This window comes from Hypomesus nipponensis, chromosome 16 (genome assembly GCF_054491055.1).
Source record: "Hypomesus nipponensis isolate SF chromosome 16, ASM5449105v1, whole genome shotgun sequence".
NCBI lineage: Eukaryota > Metazoa > Chordata > Actinopteri > Osmeriformes > Osmeridae > Hypomesus > Hypomesus nipponensis.
This window is the reverse complement of record NC_140376.1, coordinates 11,002,117-11,022,649: the sequence shown is the minus strand read 5'-3', so window position 1 is coordinate 11,022,649 and position 20,533 is coordinate 11,002,117. Positions and strand designations below refer to the sequence as shown.

The following is a 20,533-nucleotide window of genomic DNA, read 5'->3' as shown; positions in this document are numbered from 1 at the left end:
TAAAGTAAATGGAACAAGCAGGCTTATAATAACTAACTTTATTTGAGTAGTAGGAAATCCCATATTTAGCTTTAAAAATCTTTATGTAAACTTTAGTTTATTTAGATTTTCTTTTGCCAGCTGCTTCCTGGTTGTCGCATTCCTTCAGTTGTTTTCATGTTGGCCAGTAAACCATGGTATCGTTCACCCAAACCTCCGGGATGACTCCCTCCTCTTCTCCCTTTGGCTCTGTCCAAACTGCTCTGACCTACGGTGGCCAACATGTACAAACGCGCTGCAAATTAAGAAAACACATGCAAATAGAGAAAACACAAGCAAATTAAGAAAACATCTTTATTAATTTGACAACGCATGCGCAGCATTCAGCAAACGCGCTGCAAATACACACAACACAACCAAATACATAAATGCGCTGCAAGTACATAAATGCGTTGCAAAAACGAAAGCACGCAAACCAAAAACGCTGCAGTACATAAACGCGTTGCAAAAACGAAAGCACACAAACCAAAAACGCTGCATCCAGTTTTCACAACGGAAGTTTTCCAGGCCTCTAGGGGGAGCACTAAATGGAACAGCTTGATTTTCATCCCCACAGAGCAAGAGAGAGAGCGAGACAGCATATCAGAAGTTTGGACCAACATTGAAGTAAAGAGGCAACATAAAAAGTTTAGTATTCATTTTTACATGTGGCCCTCCTCTTTTACAGTTTTTCAAAAGAGCAACTTTGATTTTGGTCCCCTTTCCAAAACAAACTTCTCATATGCTCTCTCTCTCTCGCTCCTTGGGGCAGAAAATCATGCTGTTCCACTTGGCGCTCCCCCAAGAGGCCTGGAAAACTTCCTTTGTGAAAACTGGATGCAGTGTTTTTGGTTTGCATGCTTTTGTTTTTGCAACGCATTTATGTATTTGCAGCGCATTTGCTGAATGCTTGTTTCCTTAATTTGCTTGTGTTTTGTCTATTTGCATGATTTTTCTTAATTTGCAGAGCGTTTGCACATGTCGGCCACCGTACTGACCCACATCACGAGACCTGTACAACAACCAGAACAACGTATGCAGATATTCAGGCAACTGACAATTATTATTTTTTTTATCATTTTTAATAATTTGTATTATTTTAATTAATTCTTTTCATTTTGTTAAACATTATGTTTATTTACTTCATGAAAAACGTATAACGGTCTGTCAAGTGCCATCATTTTGAATACAGGATCGAGCTGATACATAGCGACTGGCCCGTTAAGACAGCATTGCTTGAAACTGAAAATTATCTAAAATGGCGGAGATATTCCATGTTCATAAGATTCTCTCCGCCATTTTTAATTATTTTCAGTGCTACAATGCATTTTGCGCGTTTGTGTAAAGTACAGTAAAATCATGGGAGCTGCCTATTTATAAGTAATTAGTTCAAACAAACGTAAAATTAACATTTACCCCTTAAACATTTAAATCCAATGCTTCACCCAATCTAGACTGAGTTTCAAATATTTCCAAAAGTCCCCACAGTACAAGTTATTTTTCCAAAACGGTAGGCTAGCTAGCTAGCTTAGCTGCCAGGCTAAGTGACCTAGCATTATACTCGTAGAAATACTACCATGCTAATGTTACTGGCTAACCTACTAAAGTGTTTATAGAGTAGTTTTTGTCTATGGGAAAATATGCAATTGCACTGTAATGTCCGTAATGTAATGTCCGAATTACATTGACATTACTGTGACAAACGGACATTTGTGACGCTACTCCTTTTACACAGCTTCAACTGGCATAGCATTATTCAGGCTACATTAGCTTTCACTGGCGGGAGATTAGTAATTGCGCAAACACGCGTTCTTCCAAGTTTAACTGATGTTGTACATTTCATGAAATGTACCACCTGATTAAAAGATGATGAGCTTGAGCTGGGGGGTATTCGTCGTAGCTCGCTAAGCGGTTTAGCGAGCTAATTTTCAGGCTAAGATAAAAAAACGCAACATTCGATAAATCACCATAGTAACATATCAATTAGCACTAACCTACTCCAGAGCAGGCTAACGTAAGTGTAGCTGCATAAGCTTGCCACACCCTCGGAAAATAATTGGCAGCTCCCTGTTTGAGAGACCCTGTTGACCAAGGAGATATATTCTTGTTCGATTAGCTTTCCATACCAATAGAGTTCTTCGCGATCGCCAATATCCTTTATTTCTCACGGATGAGTTCTTGTTTGAGCGATATCGATTCAGCCGACAAGGACTCATTTATTTGCAAGACCTTCTCGGGCCATAGCATTGCAAATATCACACGCCGCAGCAAGCTTTATGCTTTATGAGCTTATGCTGCTGTAGCCTATGTACATATATAAGGCTATGTTTTAAGAAATGTCTTGTCTCTTGTGCCTGTGCTTTTTATGTTTCACTGTGGGAGAGTGGGAAACATATCAATTCCTTTATATGTCTTGACGTGAAGAAATTGACAATAAAGCTACTTGAAACTTTTATTGTGCTTCAGACTTTGCATAGCCTTGAGTTTTTTTGTGTCAGGTACATTTGTATAGCCTACAGAAAATATTGGCAAAGTCGCAGCATGCGTTGCTGTAAGAAAAGTGTAGGCTATTGGTGCTTAACCAGCTGATGAATCAATTCATCATATTCCCTGGCTATGTCCCAGTCAATGAAATCAAAGATTGATTTACACATAGACCTACATGCATAGGCTATAGGCTACATGTAACTAGTACATGATATAAGCGCTTTCAGTAGGCCTACATATATCCTCAAGTGTCTATGAATTCATATCAATTAGATACTCCTTGGCCTTGTTTTTATACAAGGCTACTTATTCTGAAAGAGTTGATATCATTATTTTTGCTAGCAAGATCTCATTCGATGATAATAATTTCCATTAAGCCTACTGCCACCATAGCCTGGTCCTAACCAGATCCTCGTACATTTCATTTGTACAGAGGCAAAATACAAATTGAGCGGAAGTACGTAGGAGGGCAGAGCCAGGCTACTTCCACCAGGCACATTTAAAGAGATGTGATCTGATTGATTGGGGTAATAAGGCACTTAAGATGAGCCTATAGCCTACATTTGACCAAAATACGCTTTTGGCTTATCAGCAATTTTTTGCCAAGCTGCCTGTCTTGCTCTCGTGGCGGTGTTTGACTTGATAATATGCTTATTGTCTTCGTAGAGACTCATTACAATAGTTTGCTCCGATGTCGAGAATATCACTCGTCTTTTCCGCAATCATACCGTTAGAAAATCACGGTTTTGGTGATCGATCTTTCATGCCTTTTGAAGTAGGACGTGCTCGTGCACCTGTCCTGATGAGTTTAGCCTGATTGAAAGTAACCACATGATTTGGATGCGGATCAGCCGTCGACAAACCGATATTTGCGGTTCTCAGTTAGCTCGCTAATGTTAACGGGCTAAAGGGACAATTGATTAACTTTGCTTCAACCCCTACGACGAACGGGCCCCTGGACAAAATCAAGTTCACGATGATGTGAAAATATTTTCCGTTGGGTCGTTCCTATGGGTCCGTGGATTCTCGTGGCTCACACTTGACCTTGTCATAACCAGAGGCTACTAACACAGCGTCATCTACAGGTGTGGTTATAAACAGCAGAGAAATCCTCATTAAATGGGCATTGTATCTGTTGAACTGCAAAAAGGAAATCAGTAGTAGTAAAAAAAATCTCTAGTTTTCACTTCAGACATCAAATGTCAATGTTTTTTCACTGTGAAACATTACATTTAACACTAATTAACAGTTTCCAGTCGAAACTTCACATTTGGGAACAATTGTGGTACATACAAGCACTGATTTATTTCTGAAAACTGCCAGATACCCACAATAAGCTAAAAGCACAATATTAGCTAAAAGCGCATCACTGGGCGTGAATTAATGAATACGGTTCAAAAGGAGGTGTGCCAAAAGGATGCGTTTTGAGGCCTCAGTTAGGAAAAAATGCAATTTAAACTTAATCAAGCTGACGATTAATATACATGTATAAATATAATAATATTATATTATCCTAAGTAAACATACTAATCATTGATGTCAATGTGATGTCTGTATTACATCAATTTCCATGTCTAAAATAACAAGTTGAATTTATGTCAATCGGACGTCAAACATTTTGGCCTACATATACATTAAACCAATTTCTGTGTGGGATTAGTTTCTTATTTTCACCCACCTACTACTGGAATAAATTGCCATACAAACTGAATTTTAAATGTTATACATTATCTCGATCAAGTCTTGACTAATATTTGATATCAAGGTGCCTGCTGGGTAGCTTGCACAATTCAGCTTCTCCACGCAGGACTCTAGACTGAGACCAAATGGTCGCTTTTGGCTTTTTTTAATAACAAAGATCGCTTTCCGCAAACTTCTTTTGAATTAGCCATTTTCCCTTAAATATCAAGCTTATTTACGCGTTTTGGGCACATTTTCAGTTAGCAGATGATACTGTTTGAATCGCGATTCCATTTGAAAAATACTGCTGGTGACAACGTTGTTAGAATAGCTTGTTTTAAAGGGGGTTCGGCTTGTTTCATAATAAGCAAACAAGCACACCCTACAATTTCCCCAGAAATTGTACCCTCACGCCTTTGGCGAGCACAACCTTTGTTCTCTCACATGTTTTTATTATTATTGTTGGTATTATTAGGGGCCAAGCAGCGAAGCTGTGAGGCACCTATTGTAATTTTTAGTTTTTCTGGCAGGCCCTAGAAGCACTTGATCGAAAGTTGTAAAATTTGGCATTGGGGACAGTCCCCTGGTCCAATTCACAAAGTTTCATGTCCCCTACTTGGGCACTCTAGCGCCACCAATGGGTCAAAGTTGGACTTGCGTTTACACACGCAACTTTTGAACCGTTTGACTGATTTTCAAATATTAAGTACCAATGGATTCCCTGGATCAAGACGAGTGCAATGCACACCATGGCGTCAATTTCCGGTTGTACAGATTTTCCGCTATTTCCGGTTTTATCAAAAACCTTTGAAAGCCTACTCCTCCTACAAATTTTGTCAAATCTTCTTCAAAATTACCATATATGATCTTCTGACCAAGCCTCACAAAATTTATCGAAGGATATTTGATTTTCAAAACCATTTGTCCGGAACAGCCAATCAAATTCTGCAGAAAAGCCGCCAAACAGGAAATTGGATCAAATCTCAGCAAATCTTTGAGATATCAAAACCAAAGTAGGCATATCGGTGGAAGACACTACATCATGTTAACATATGAAAAATATACTTAATATCTTAAAAAATGACTAATATAAAGCAAATCAAATTTATTGCTAATGCTAAAATAATGCTTTACACATCCACCAGTCTAAAACGGATACTCTGATACTATCACTAGTTCATATGGAGTCTTGACAATGTTTAGTATTCAAATCTGAAAAAAAGTTGAATGTATGATGAAAAGTAGATTTTTAGTGAATATTTTAAATATACATGCTTGGCTAATTTCTAGAGCTTTTTTGCTAAATCCTCTCTCCCCTTCTCCTGCCCGCGCGTGCTCCAAATTCCCACACACTCAGCCTTCCCTTGACACACGCGCGGGCCCCCACTCATTCCTTACAGTGCGTGTCCACTGTAGCGACGTGAATCGCTTGCCATCGCTCGCCTTTCCACAGTTCACCACACTCGGGGGCGTTTCAAACGGATGAATGTAGAATGTAGTTCTCTAAAATCACTGTTGTAGTTGTCATGGCCAAGTGTGCAGACTTGGGTTTACGTATTTGCAACATCAATCAAAATACAAGTTGTATACAAAATACAAAACTCTTAATAGACATACACGTTGACATGTGTAAAAAACGTTTTACTGTATTCCTCAGTCTCTGCTAATCTGTCGATACGATAGTGAGTTCCAGTCGGGCTAGCTAGCTAGTTACTACAGAACGAAGTTACGTAATGTCACTAGACTGAATTAGAAAGTACAAGCACCAACAACTTTGGCAACCTTGCGCCATGCATCGTTTTTTTATTATTAACATCTCTGTACAAATTCAGCTATGTATCGTACAGAACTGGTTAAGCAGCCACACAAACGATTAGTTTCTCCTCCACCTTGAAACCAAGAAAGTTAGAAATGTTTACCATGGTTGCTACGTTACGAGAAACAAGAAAACACTCCGATTGTCCATCGCTAGCGAAAATCGCTCCTCATTTGCATAAAGTTGAGAAATCTCAACTCTGTTGCGTCGCGTCGCTACCCACAATGCATCACGCAAGCGATTCGCCTGGCTCCATAGAAAATTAATGGAAAACATGTCGCTTGCATCGCATCGCTGCAGTGGACACGCACTGTAAGTCTCTAGCAAAGGCCTTGTGGATCTTGATGGTATTGCATTTCAATTTTGTATGCCATGGTAAAAAGGTCTCCAAATCCTTAAACATTGATAGTAAAGGCAAAGAAACACTAACAAAAGCTGATCTCTTTGGTATTGCATTTCCGATTTTGTATGCAATGGTAAAAAGTTATACAAATTCTGAAACATTGATCAATGTTTCAGGAAATGCAATACCAACAAGATATATATACATACACATATACATATACATGTATGCCACAGGAAACGCCCAAAAGTCCGATTTTCAAAGTGATAGCATTTCCACCCCATTGCTCCAACTCTTCTGAAACTTGGTGTGCATGCCTTATTTCTCATGGCGAACAAAAAAGCCTCAAGGACCCATAAGGTCCGCCTGATCTATTTTCCTGTACAGTGATAATTTGGGAAAACCTTCAAAATACCTCTTCTCTTGAACCAAAAGTCTAATTAATTTGAGATTTTGTACAGATATGTATCATTGACATATTTAAAAACGCTACCTATAGCAATTGAATAAAATACAAAATGGCTGAAAGGGATTATATGTATTTATATAAATGTCCACATTGCCTCAATATGTTTGTGTCACTAAATCAAATGTCATTTTGAATGATGGGTTTTCAAACCTAATAGACTTTAAGGTGACTTTAAGGTTTAAGCTTTGGCCGAATCGAACAAGCCATGCTACAGGATATACAGCTTCTTTTTTTTTTACAGAAACTGACCAAGTTTTCTCAGCCTTGTGGGTAGCTCAATGGGTTGAAACGCTGTACTGCAAAACATATGGTCACAAGTTCGAATCTGGGCACAGTTTTTTGGCCCGTCATAATTTTGATTACTTGTTTAGTTAAACTGGCAGACATCATTCTGAAATACCACGCACAATTTCATGCAATTGCACCTTGAAATGTCAACTGTTTCTTAACCTTTGTCCCAAAGATGACCAAAAACTAATACTCATATCACGCTGTCAGAGCACAGCTAGATTATCAGCATCAGCAACCTTGGGTACCCAGCATGCAGTGCGACATGTCAAAAAACACAAAGACTTGTTGAAAATAGTTTGTTTACAAAAGCCGTGCCAGGGATTTCAGTTGTTGTGTTCGTTCAGTTAAATGTTTGTAATGTTATTGTTGGTTAGTTAATATAATCTTGTTGGTCACCCTGATTGTGCATGTTATGTAGTTTAATGTGACCAGAGCGTCGGCTGCTGTCCTGTCACAGGCCATTCTCGCAAGGAGTTGAATATGAGCTCTGCCCTAGCCCAGATGCCCACATGACTATTGTTAGTTGTGCATTGACTGAGAGTCTGGAATTGTTTTTGGCCAGACATGAAGTCGTTTTGCTCTCTTGTTGTCCAAGTCTCGATCTTCTGAAGTGTACATGTTTATAATATTTTGCCATTATGCAGAGAAACCCGCATCGCTGCTTGCAGCTATATTTTGTACTTATTTTCCCACTCCTAAGGATCCCTCAATATTTGGACTACATAGACAACGTCGGTGTCAAAAGTTTTGTGTTGGTAGCGATTGAGTTGCTTGTATTTTTTATTTACGTTCCGTTGCACAGTTTAAGTTTAAATTACGTTTTTGTAGCAAAAAGTGCCTTTTATTGCCAAAGAGAATCAGTGCAAGCCTAACGTCACAACGTCAGCACACATTAGCAAAAACGCATAAATACGACGTGCATAGATGTAGTGAGACTGTTGCGCACTGTACTGGCAGCATCTAGGGTTGCCAACTTCCTCAATAACTAATGAGGGACACATTCTATGCGCCTGCGCCAACAGCTGACCAACAATAAAGGAAATCGCAAGGTTTCATAAGCCATACCATAAACCTACTCATTTCAGTGTAATGTTGGCAAACCACTACTGTACTTGCTTGGATGTATTGTTCATAGTAATAGTCAAGACAATTATTACAAGTTTCTCTCAAATTTCATGTTGTTTTCTTGAAAAGCATTAGACTCTAACCATATGCCACAGACACTGAAAAGCTTTTGGCCTAAAGCAACCATTGTCACCGACATGCAACAACCGTGTTCCATAGCAACCTTTGCGTGAGTTTTGGCACGTTTACATAACACGCCTATTATTGGCCGGAGGCTGTGATTAGAATACGGGACTGGAGCAGTCCCTGACAGGACAAATCAAAATCACCCTTTATTCGGGATGTCCCGGACAATTCGGGACGGTTGGCAACCCTAGCAGCATCATACATTTAAGTAATTCAAGACTTGTATGTACAGTAAGTAATTTCACATTAAACAATGTATTTAAACTCAAGCTTGTGTGGAGTGTCGCTGTCTTCAATGCCACAGTCTAAACTTGATGTCAAAAGAAACGTTTTTCATTTCTGGCGCATTCAAACAATCCCCTTAAGTTTGGCTAGCAACAGCAGCTAGGCTAGCTTGCTCGTAGCACAATTTACCAAGGTCAGCTTCTCCACCGTGCAGGGCTCTAGTCTAAGATCAAATGGTCATATTTGGCATTGTTACTAACAATGATCGCTTCCAGCAAACTTCTTTTGAATTAGCCATTTCCCCCTAAATAAATGTCAAGCTTATTTACAGTTTTTTGGGGGCATATTTTCAGTTAGCAGATGGTACTGTACTGTTTCAATCGCGATTCCATCTAGCTAATAATACTGCTGGTGACAACATTGTTACTTAGAATAGCTTGTTTCAAGGGGGTTCAGATTGTTTCAAAGGTGGTTCTTAGTGAATGAATGCAATTAGGGCTGTGAAATGATTAACATTTTTAATCAAATTAATCACAGGTTTCTGTGGATTAATCATGATTAATCACATATTACCGGTGCATAATAATACATAAATGTATTAATTGTTATCCAGTGAAATTAGGGATTTATATTAGCAAGGGGGGTTTACGTTTAGCACTTTTGCAAGGCACTGTATTCATGTCACATTCTCATTGGGGGCTGAGCACCCCTATAGGTCTGATCCTAGAATCGCCCCTGCAACGCACCATATAACCTAAGCTCGAGTTGAAATACATTATTTAATGTAATGTACATTACGTACTGTACATGCAAGTCTTAGCTTAATGACTTAAATGTATGATGCACTTTTCTATCAGTCCTCCGACACCACAACACGATACTTGCCGAGTATAACAGCGCAACAGCTCAAACACAGGCAGGGATACAGTAGCAACGCTAGTGCTAAATAAGTATTTAGCTGCTAGGCTCTATGATGCCAGGTAAGAAAGGCTCGTGAAACTGCTCACCAAAAGAACGAAGGGGCACCCACTTGTCTGGCAGATTAAGACATGTTCGTTGGAACCTTGCGAAAAATATCCTAAAGTTTCCAAGACTTTTAGCTAGGTTTATAGGTACCTAGCGAAAAATAGCCTAAACTTTCCTAGACTTTAAGCTACGTTACTAATGCAGAAGGAAAGCTGATATCGTTGTCTTACTAGAACGACGTATCTGCGTTGTTGCTAACGTGTGCTGACATTGTGCACACCCAATTAATTCAACATTTGTAGGTCGCACATGCGCGAGTGCTTGTAAAAAATGCTCGCACTGACTCAAAAACTGGTCGCAAAATGCAACCATTTGGTCGCAATCTGGAGCCCTTCCGCAGAGTGTGCATCACTTTGGTTTTATTGGATGTTCCATCTTAGTTTTTTTGAAACACAAACTTCTCATCCAGAAGTTACAGATTGGGTGGAATTGTGGTAATATTACGTTAAATGCGTTAAACAAAAATAACGAATGAATCCTGTAATTTAATCTTAACGCGTTATTTTTCACAGCCCTAAATGCAATATGAGTGGGCTAAATGCTTGAAAATATCACTACTGGAGAAGGGACATTTAGGTAAGTCATATAGGTAAGGTTAATTCTACATTTACATTTAGCAGACGCCCATATCCAGAGTGACTTACAGTACAGGGACATGCTACACTTCACTTTTTGTATTTTGAATTGTACATGAGCAGCAACAAATGTAGGCTATGCTTTTACATATATGCAATCTTCATAAATAATAAGTAGTCATTTTTATGTAAAATATACAGAAATATCTGTTGTAAAAATTACAGTTAATAAACGGACCCATCTGCAACCGATGCAAGTAAGCACACCCTACAATATCCCCAAAAATTGTACCCTCTCTAGTTGGGTGCGCTTTGCCTTCGCCAAGGGCACCCTTTGTTCTCTCACATATATATTTATTGTTGGAATGCTGCTTCATTCAGCTATTAAAACCGTTCAGCTATCAAAAAATTCAGCAGTTTCAGGCTATGACTGCTATATCCTTTCAGCTTTGTACCTCTTATGCTTAAATTAATATAAATCAATATTCATAATATTTTTTACATGGTTTTCCTATTGAGTTTTTTTCAAATCCTCTCAAACTTCTTCAACTTTCAGATCCTTGTTCTTCCTCAATACTTCAGCTACTGACACCATTTAAACTTTAAATGTTGACAAAACCCTAAACTATTTGTGAATAATTCAGCTTTTTGATATCTGTTCAACTTTTTTCAATTTCACTGATTATGTTTCATGACTTTTTCAAACCGTTTTTGAGATTTACATGTGTGTGTACGTGAAAGCCTCGAGTGCAGACTGAAACGCTTAGAGTGGAGGGGAGCTTCGGATGTCGTTGAAAACATATTTCTAGTTTCCCAGCATTGCCACAATTTTCGCTCTTCATGGTTTGTTTTTGGATCAATAGATAGCTGATTTTGTGCTGGTCGTAGACAGTTACACATTTGATCAGATCCCCACGAAAGCGAGACAAAGTCCAACTATTGCCCCACAGAGTCCAATGCAAATTCTAGTGACAAATTCGTCACAGAAAGAAAAAACAACAAGATTCAAGGCCCTTGCACACTGAGTCCGAAATTTGTATCCGAAATGTTCGCACGTAAAAAAAAAAAACGACCTCACTTTATGTCAATCGTGCTTGCACACTGCCTCCGAAACTTTAGTCCGTCAAAAAAAAGTTCGGATCGGGTTCGATTTTCTGCGTTTTTCGCATCCGTAGCCAGCATTTTGATAGATTTTTGGGCAATTCAGAGCCACCGTACAAGCGAACGACAAAATCCAGAATAGCGTCTGACAAGTTGATACACTTGGTCTCGCAGCACAGAGCACTGTATGACAAGAAAAGTGTGGATTATAAAGACGAAGGTTGTACGAAGGTTTATATAGTATTGTGTTCAAGTTAGCTAAACAATAGCTTGTTGCTAATGTCATTCATTCGTTGTCAAAAGTGATAACATCGTCCCAACCAGGGTGTATTAATTCAGTTGCTAGTATACTTGTACTTTAAATAGAATACATGCAATGCCCTGGTCACCTAAATGACTGCAATAAACTACATAACAATATATCTGTTAAGTTATAATATATGACATTAGATAATCAAACTGATCCACTGACATTCTGAGGTAAATTTTAAATTTATCTGGATAATTTCTGAGCTCCTTGATAAGGGAGATGAAACTCTCCTTCCTCTCTGTGTATCTGGGCAACAAAACCATCCTCACTGCTTGACGAATCTATTTAGTATTTTTTCGCAAACGTTTAATAAATACGCATTAGACTCAGTGTGCAAGGTGTCGAATTTTAGGCTGACGAATACGAAAAAAAACGCATACAAAAATTTCGGACTCAGTGTGCAATGGCCTTTAGAAACTGCCGGTAGAGTCGTATATCTGAACGCACAGACATATAAAGGACATCGCTGGTTTCGGCAGTGTCTTGGGTCTCGGGAAATATCTTAATTTTTTGGATTGGACATATAGTTTCGCGTCTAGGTTAACTTGTTTGAGGTGTGGATTAGCTAAATTTCTGCTATTCTCTGGCCTCAGCCCATTAGCAGCCATAGCTGCACCGTCACCGTGGCAATCACACAAACACGCGTCAGTCTCTTACACAGGTGATTGGTATTAGCTGATTAGTGGAGACACAAGACAAGCTATTCAGTCAACTCGTCTCATTAAAAGACTAAGAGCACCACAACACAACTACTACCACTACTGCTATATCTTATGCCACTACTACAACTACTAATTCTGCATATGCTGCTATTATATCTTTTACTAACTACTATGCTAATGACACTGTTTTGTTCTACTATGCCACTGAGTGCGTTCACTTGACCATGCGATAGGGATGGGCGAACGATGCCTTGCTAAAATGTGCGTATTGGTTTTGCGACACAAGCATTGATGCGTCAGTCCCATACGTCCCATCCCTATGAGAAATGCCATAGCAATTGTCGGTTTATGACAATAATATGATTACTCCGTTTACATGTGTAATTAGTTATGCGATTACTCAAACACGTATACATGATTCTTTTTATTAATTGTTGTATGCTCCACAGACAAAACTTGCACCATCATCCTTCTGCAACAAAGTGTCGCTGTGTCTTCCTGTATCGGGCCTACTGCTGTATGTTTCAATCAATCAAAACATTGAATCCTACTAAGAAAGCCGAGTAAACCCACACAATGATAGGCTACATCTGCTACTGATATTACTGTCCCAACTATAATCTCAGCTGTTAAAAGTATTATATTCTTGTTACGACTAGCTAGCCTACTTCTTCTTCTGTTTAACAGTTCAGCTTCTCCTGCATCGTAGGTTATTTAAGATCTTAGCTTTGTTGATGCAGTTCAGCTTCCACATTGCCTCTTGAAATTAAACTATTTCTTCAATTGCTTCACAACGTTCAAACTCAGTCTCCCGCATTGTATTTAAGCACTGAGCTTTGGTAGATGATGCAGTTCAGCTTCCACACTCCCTGTTTTGTGTGAATCATACATTTTTAAAATTAATTTCAGCTTGCAGGTATTTTCTCATTTCTGTATTTTCAGCCATTAAAAAAAAATAATTTCAGCATTCCAACGCATTTTCAGCAGGAAATGCATGTTCTAGTTCGGCATCTTCTTCTTCTTCTATTTCTTCCATGACGCATTTTCAGCGCCTTCAAATCTTCAGCTATTAAAACTGTTCAATTATCAAAAAAATTCAGCAGTTTCATGCCATGGGTGCTATGACTTTTCAGCTTTGTACCTCTTATGTTTGAATTAATATAAATCAATATTCATAATATTTTTTAACATGGGTTTCCAATGGTTTTCTTTTAAATCCTTTCAAACTTCTTAAAACTTCTTCAACTTCCAAATCCTTCTTTTTCCTCAATCTTTCAGCTACAGCCACCATTTAAACTGTAAAACGTTGACAAAACCCTAAACTATTTTTAAATAATTCAGCTTTTTAATATCTATTCAACTTTTTTCAATATCACTGATTATGTTTCATGACTTTTTCAAACCGTTTCTGAGATTTACATGGGTGTGTACGAGAAAGCCTAGAGTGCAGACTGAATCGCTTAGAGTGGAGGGGAGCTTCGGATGTCGTTAAAAACATATTTCTAGTTTCCCAGCATTGCCACAATTTTCGCTCTTCATGCTTCGTTTTTGGATCAATAGATAGCTAATTTTGTGCGAGTCGTAGACAGTTGTCTGTGGAATCCAAAAGACTTACACATTTGTTCAGAACCCCACAAAAGTGAGACAAAGTCCAACTCTCGCCCATAGAGTCCAATGCAAATCTGGTGAGAAATTTGTCAGAAAAGGCAAAAACAACCAGATTTAGAAACTGCCGGTAGAGTCGTATTTCTGACCGCACAGACATATAAAGGACATCTCTGGTTTCGGCATAGTCTTGGGTCTCGGAAAATATCTTATTTTTTTGGATTGGATGTATAGTTTTGCGTTGAGGTTAACTTGTTTGAGGTGTAGATTCTTGCTAAATTTCTGGTATTCTCTGCCCTCAGCGCATTAGCAGCCATAGCTGCACAATCACCATGGCAACCAAACAAACACGCGCCAGTCTCTTACACAGGTGATTGGTATTAGCTGATTGATTAGTGGAGACAAAAGACAAGCTATTCAGTCAACTCGTCTCATTAAAAGACTAAGAGCACCACAACTACTGCTATATCTTATGCCACACTACAACTACTAAATCTGCAGATGCTGCTAATATCTCTTTAGCTAACTACTATGCTAATGCTACTGTTCTGTTCTACGACGCCACTGAGTGCGTTTACTTGACCATGAGAAACCCAATAGCCATTGTCAGTTTATGCCAATAATACAATTACTCCGTTTACATGTGTAATTAGTTATGCGATTACTCAAACACGTCTACATAATTCTTTTTATTAATCGTTGTATGGTCCACGGACAAAACATGCACCATCATCCTGCAACAAAGTGTCGCCGTCAGCAGCGGCCGGCTCATAGAGGGCGCTAGGGCGCCACCCCACCACTGCTGCATCACATTCAGACCTGAACTTAATTTGATAAGACTTAGAAAGAAAAACATGTCTAATGAGTAAAGTCAATATTATATAGCTAATAGAATATTGAATCTGCAAAAAAAAAGAATATTGAATCTGCTCCTCTCAATGCAAGTGATAGGACCTCGCCAGGGCGCAGAACACCTGCGCCCCAAACTGCTGATTTACTAGAGGGCTTATCAAATACATTATGATAGGGCCCATTATGTCTGTCACATCCAATCACATCACTCAACACATTTATGAAGTTGTTTATTTACGTTGTCATGGTGTTCTCTCATAACAGAACTTGTAGATACCATAGCTCTAACGTTATAAAGCTAGCTAGCTAGCTAGCTAACGTCATGATGGAAACTTGCAATTCAGTCAAGTCGCTTAAAACTATGCCCTTTGAAAAAATAAATGTTCAAAAAACGCTCAAAGTGAAGGAGCTTGGACTTGTTCGGCCTGACCAATTTTCACCTTAGGTCACACGAATGTCAAGCTGGCTCAACTTCGCATGTCGGTTGCAAAAGACCATCTTCTACCGGGTACTGTATAATACACTTGGAGTGTCGATCATGTCATCATATATCTCTGTTCACTGGATTACAGGGCTTGACATTAACTTTTGAGGCACTTGTCATTTGGACAAGTATATTTATGTTTCACTTGTCAATGCACAAAAGTCACTTGACCCCGATATTTTTATATAGCCTGACCAAGTGATCGGGCAAAACTAGCCTGGCTAACGGAGGTCGCTTCCTCAGGCAAATGTCTGATGAATGAAACAGGCATGGTTAAAGAAATCCGAGATGCTGGCTATCTTCAGCAGGCTCGTATCTACGATAGCCAGTCCTCCCTGACGTTTCTGGTCTATCATGGAGTGAAGTACAACATTGTGCACACTGCCAGTGAGCGACTATAGTCTGACTGAGGCTAACGTCAAAAACAGTGTAACGGGGACACAGTCTCACTCAGGTTGCCAGTTTAAACAAATCACAAAAATAATCGGACTATCTGGCTAAAAGCAGAATTCCAATATCTCTTGAAAGCTGCCCTGCTCGACTTTTTAGATGTAGAATTGACTGTAAAATTGTAAAATTATGAACTGTGACATGACGTGAAGACATGGCCACCGCTCGACTATGCGGTCTGTACTGGGCGACATTCTCACTCAAATTTCAAGACTTTCGTGACCCAAATCAAAATTTTGATGCGACAGATCATTGGGGAATTGCTTTCTCTCTTAAAGGCTGTCCTCCTCGACTTTTTTGGTCTTTTTAAATCTAACTATTTGTATGATCCGTGTGGTCCTTTTACCGTTTTAAATGCTATCCTTTCCCAGTTTTCAGCAGCCACATTGCGCGCGCATCCCAAATGTTTACAAACAAAACATTGGTCTATTAATTCAGCAACAGTCGAATTCCAGGGGAAGACAATACACCAGGTCGTTTTCATCACTTCAATTGACAAATTAGTAAATACATTTAGGAATGCACCAAAATACTGCTTTCTGGTGTTGATAGCATTTTTTGTCTCCCGGGGGGGTATGCCCCTGGACCCCCCAGCAAGGCGAGATACTAGGCTAGGGGGAAGGGGGAGTATTGGGATTCGGCCTAAATATACTTGTAGCCTAGCCTGGCTGCCAGCCCAACTTCTCCCCGCCCTCAAAAAAATATGGTCGGGAAGTTGGGTCTGGAGGGTCTCGTATTGGGAACAACTACATAAAACCAGGACCAATGAAATTGCCAGGGCGGGCTTTATACGATGATGGACAGATGATCAACAGTAACGTAATCAACAACGTCACAAAAGAGCCCTTGGGTTGAATTCGTTTTCAACGAACAACATATTACGTTGCTCTGATTGGTTGTAGGCCTATCCAATTGAGCGTAGCGGCATTTGATTTACGAGTTCGGTTGAAACACGCCCCGTAGTCACATCCCAACGGAGAGTTTTCAGACTCATATTCTGACTAGAATTACGAGTATGACAACGTCAGGCTACTTGTAGCCCCCCATGGAAATAAATGCACCAGCCGCCACTGGTCGCCGTGTCTTCCTGTATCAGCCCTACTGCTGTATGTTTCATTCAATCAAAACATTAAATCCTACTAAGAAAGACAAGTAAACGCACTGAATGATAGGCTACATCTGCTACTGATATTACTATCCCAACTATAATTTCAGCTGTTAAAACTATAATATTCTGGTTACAACTAGCTAGCCTACTTATTCTGTTTAACAGTTCAACTTTCAGCTTCTCCGGCATTGTAGGCGATTTAAGCTCTTGGCTTTGTTGATGCAGTTCAGCAGTTCCACAGTGCTTCTTGAAATTGAACTATTTATTTGGCTACCCGCAATGCTTTGGGGCTATCTTGTTGTTATTATCAGTGAGCTATGCATTTTGTAAAGCTCTCTCTTGGAAGTCGCTTTGGATAAAAGCGTCTGCTAAATGAATAAATGTAATGTAAATGTCTTCGACTGCTTCACATCGTTCAAACTTATTTTCCCGCATTGTATTTAAGCACTTAGTTTTGTTAGATGATGCAGTTCAGCTTCCACACTCCCTCTTTTGTGTGAATCATACATTTAAAAAAAATATTTCAGCTTGCGGGTATTTTCTCATTTCTGTATTTTCAGCCATTTAAAATAAATAATTTCAGCATTCCAACGCATTTTCAGCAGGAAATGCATGTTCTAGTTATGTTTTTTTTCTTTTCGGACACGTTTTTTTGCTGGCCTACTAGTTTCACACCGTCTAAGCTGGAAACACTGTTCAAACTTCACTTGATAAAGTCTGAATTGTTGTAGTGTGCTATTACCTTTCTCATTGATACATTTTAAAGTTTTTAAGATATTAAAGTTTAAAGTGCAAAAAAAAAAAACCTGTTTCTCACTGAGTAAATTTTTACACTGTTTAACAGTTTCCTGCCTGAATATGCAGACTTTTTCAAATAATATACCTGAACTGTTTATACCATTTTGAAGACAAGATGTAGGGCTTTCTAATGATGTAAATATTTATATGATTATGTTACAGGGTTCTTGCACCATTTCAAAAATCAAATGTAATGCTTTTTAAGACCTTTTTAAGACCTCAAAAAATATAATTTAAGACCCAAAAATGTCATAATTTCTTTGGAATACTCAATTTATTGCCTTCTACAATGGAAATCAAAACTTAAAGTTTTCCATTTGTTATCAATTATGTGCAATGTGTAAAAATACTCTGCAAAAATACTTTTTCATTGTTTGTCTGTTTTGTCTCTTCCTTTTTCTTCCTCTCATCTTCCAAGAAGATCCCATACCAGTTGCGTGCAGATGCAACCTCATTTAGCAGCTCTTTAGTGGCACTTTGACCACTCCACCACACATCCTCACATAGTCGCAGATTAGTCTCTGTGAGACTATGGTGTCTTCGTTCATATTGCACATCTCCACCTCCTTGTTAATGGAGAACCCACGCTCCACGGTAGCTTGTCCATGGGACAGAAGCAGCAGCTTTTCCACAAAGCTCCAAAGTTCTGCATATCCATTCATGGCCTTATGCAGGAACCTGTCAACTCACGATTTTCCATCCAATGCACTGAAGGCCATGAATTCCTCTCGTCTGGCCTCACTGAAGAGGAACTTCTGAAATTGTTGGGCAATCTTATCACCTGCATTTAGATAAAGACAAGCACATCTGTAATATTTTTTAGTTACAATTATATTTCAATATGTAATATAATATATTATATAAATCACAAGAGATTTATTTTCACTATACTCTGGAAAATGTATCTCATATTTCCAACTATATTTCAATTATTATGTCTAAGAACATATATTAGGCCTACAGACATTTATTATAACTCATACTAGGCTGTATTTTCAATAAAATACAAAAAAAAGAGCAAAATAATAGGCTAGTATAACTTGATATCCAAAATAAGACTGCCTTTGATAAACACTAGGCTTATTGTTCACATTTCTGATATGTCTACAGATGTTACCCGCTGTGACTCCTCCTGACAGCTTCTTATCCTGCACAAATTTCATGATGATGGCCTTAATTTTTTGCAGGCACATGTCTGGTTCTTTGTGCATCATATTTTGGACAGAGGGGTACTTCAGAGGGCACTTCAATAGAATGTTCTGACACATTTTTGACAGAGCACTCTGGCTGTCTCGCATGAACAGTAACACATCACGCTCACTTCCACCACTCTGACTGCCTGACATTCCCTGACAAAAGCACAAAAGTCCCATCACCTGAAATATCAAATAAACTCTCCCTATGTGTAACTTACACTACACAACATTTGACAGATCCAGTTAATATGTCAACTGCTTGATGTCAAAACAATTAATGTGATCTCTGAATTTTTCAACATAAATACTTCATTCGTCAAGTGACTTTGCAGCTCATATAGCACATTGATAAAGTAATCCAAGATAAATATTACCTTGAGGGCAGCTGTGGCTCCCATGCCAATGTCCACTTGCTTTGGACTGACGCAAAGCTTTTGGTCTGTCACATCAAGCTTGACCAGCTTTACTGGGGAAACATCAACCTGGACGTCTCGCTTTATGAAGCGTCTGAGAAGGCTCTGAAAATAGAATAGCACAAGCATAATAATTATGATTATAATCAAAATTTGAAAAAGTACTACATTATTTACAATACTTTCTACAAACATCATCATGCTGAAAACTCAGTGCTGTGTTTTATTTTTCATATCCTCTGTAAATGACGGTGCTTAAATGATTGAACCATTAATATACTTTTAGTAGTCATTAGGCCTACCCTGATTAGATCCTCCAAGTGATGGTGTCATATGACGATGACCTCGGATTGGGGAGCTTCTTGGCTTTGACCTGATCCACATAGGTGACAATATATGGCCAAATTTCAATGGCTCTCTCCACTGCTGAAAGGTTTTCCAGCCATCGATGTCCACAAAATGGCAGAGGAAATGTATTACACTTGGTCACTAACACTAAGTCTTCTCTCCTTGCAGGTCCACAATGAAACAGGTAGTGCAGGGCTTTCAGGACTTTCTCAATTTGCCACACCGCAAAGCCATTCTTGAACGAGTTGTGCATCGTGTGAAGGCCACAACTCCCAATTATTTGTAGTTGGGCTCCACCACACTGCTCTCTGTGTTCCTCTTGGAAGATTTCAACAAACTTCCAGTTTACAGCGGGCCCATCCATTGACAGTGAGAGCATGTTGTTCAGATTCAGGGGTCTCATTTATAAAACTGTGCGTAGGATTCTTTTTAAAAGTGTACGTACACCCAAAAGCCTAAAATGGCGTACGCACACAAAAATTCAGATTTATAAAACCGTGCGTACGCACACCTGTACGCAATGTTCCCTTTATAAATCACAGATTACCCACAAGTGTGCGTACGTGAATCATCATTGTACCCCGCCCTGAACACGCCCATTTTTAACCATAAATGGTCAATGCAAAGCACCTCATGAATGCTAATCTAGTATCTCATCATGACCCTGGCATACAATTGTTCTTTACGGTGAATCATAGCGCATGACAACTTCTCAGACACTGTTAGCCTATTGGTGGAGCCCGAAAACTCCGAAAATGTGGTGGCCGGTAGATCACCAATAAAAAAAAAACTGTGCGAGTGGCGTCAACTGTGGCAGTGATACTGCGAGTCGAGATACAATTTGAAAACAAAAGTGTTTTGTTATGAACAGTAATCTATTAAAGTCTGGACTGATAACAAGGACGTAGAGTGTAGCGATTGCACGGGAGCTTGACGACTGTATTTCCAGTTTTTGACATATGAGGATATTTGCACAGTATTAAATAAATATATTTAGTTATACACTGTGTTCTGCAGTTATCTAA

General features: G+C 39.0%; 1 protein-coding gene and 1 pseudogene across 6 annotated transcripts in view; one reads left to right on the top strand and one right to left on the bottom strand.

Annotated features, from left to right (window-relative positions):
- negr1 (neuronal growth regulator 1) overlaps positions 1-20,533 on the top strand; it is a 243,195-nt gene that overhangs the window by 114,409 nt on the left and 108,253 nt on the right. The window lies entirely within an intron of this gene.
- Positions 17,879-19,761, bottom strand: LOC146254866 (uncharacterized; annotated as a pseudogene).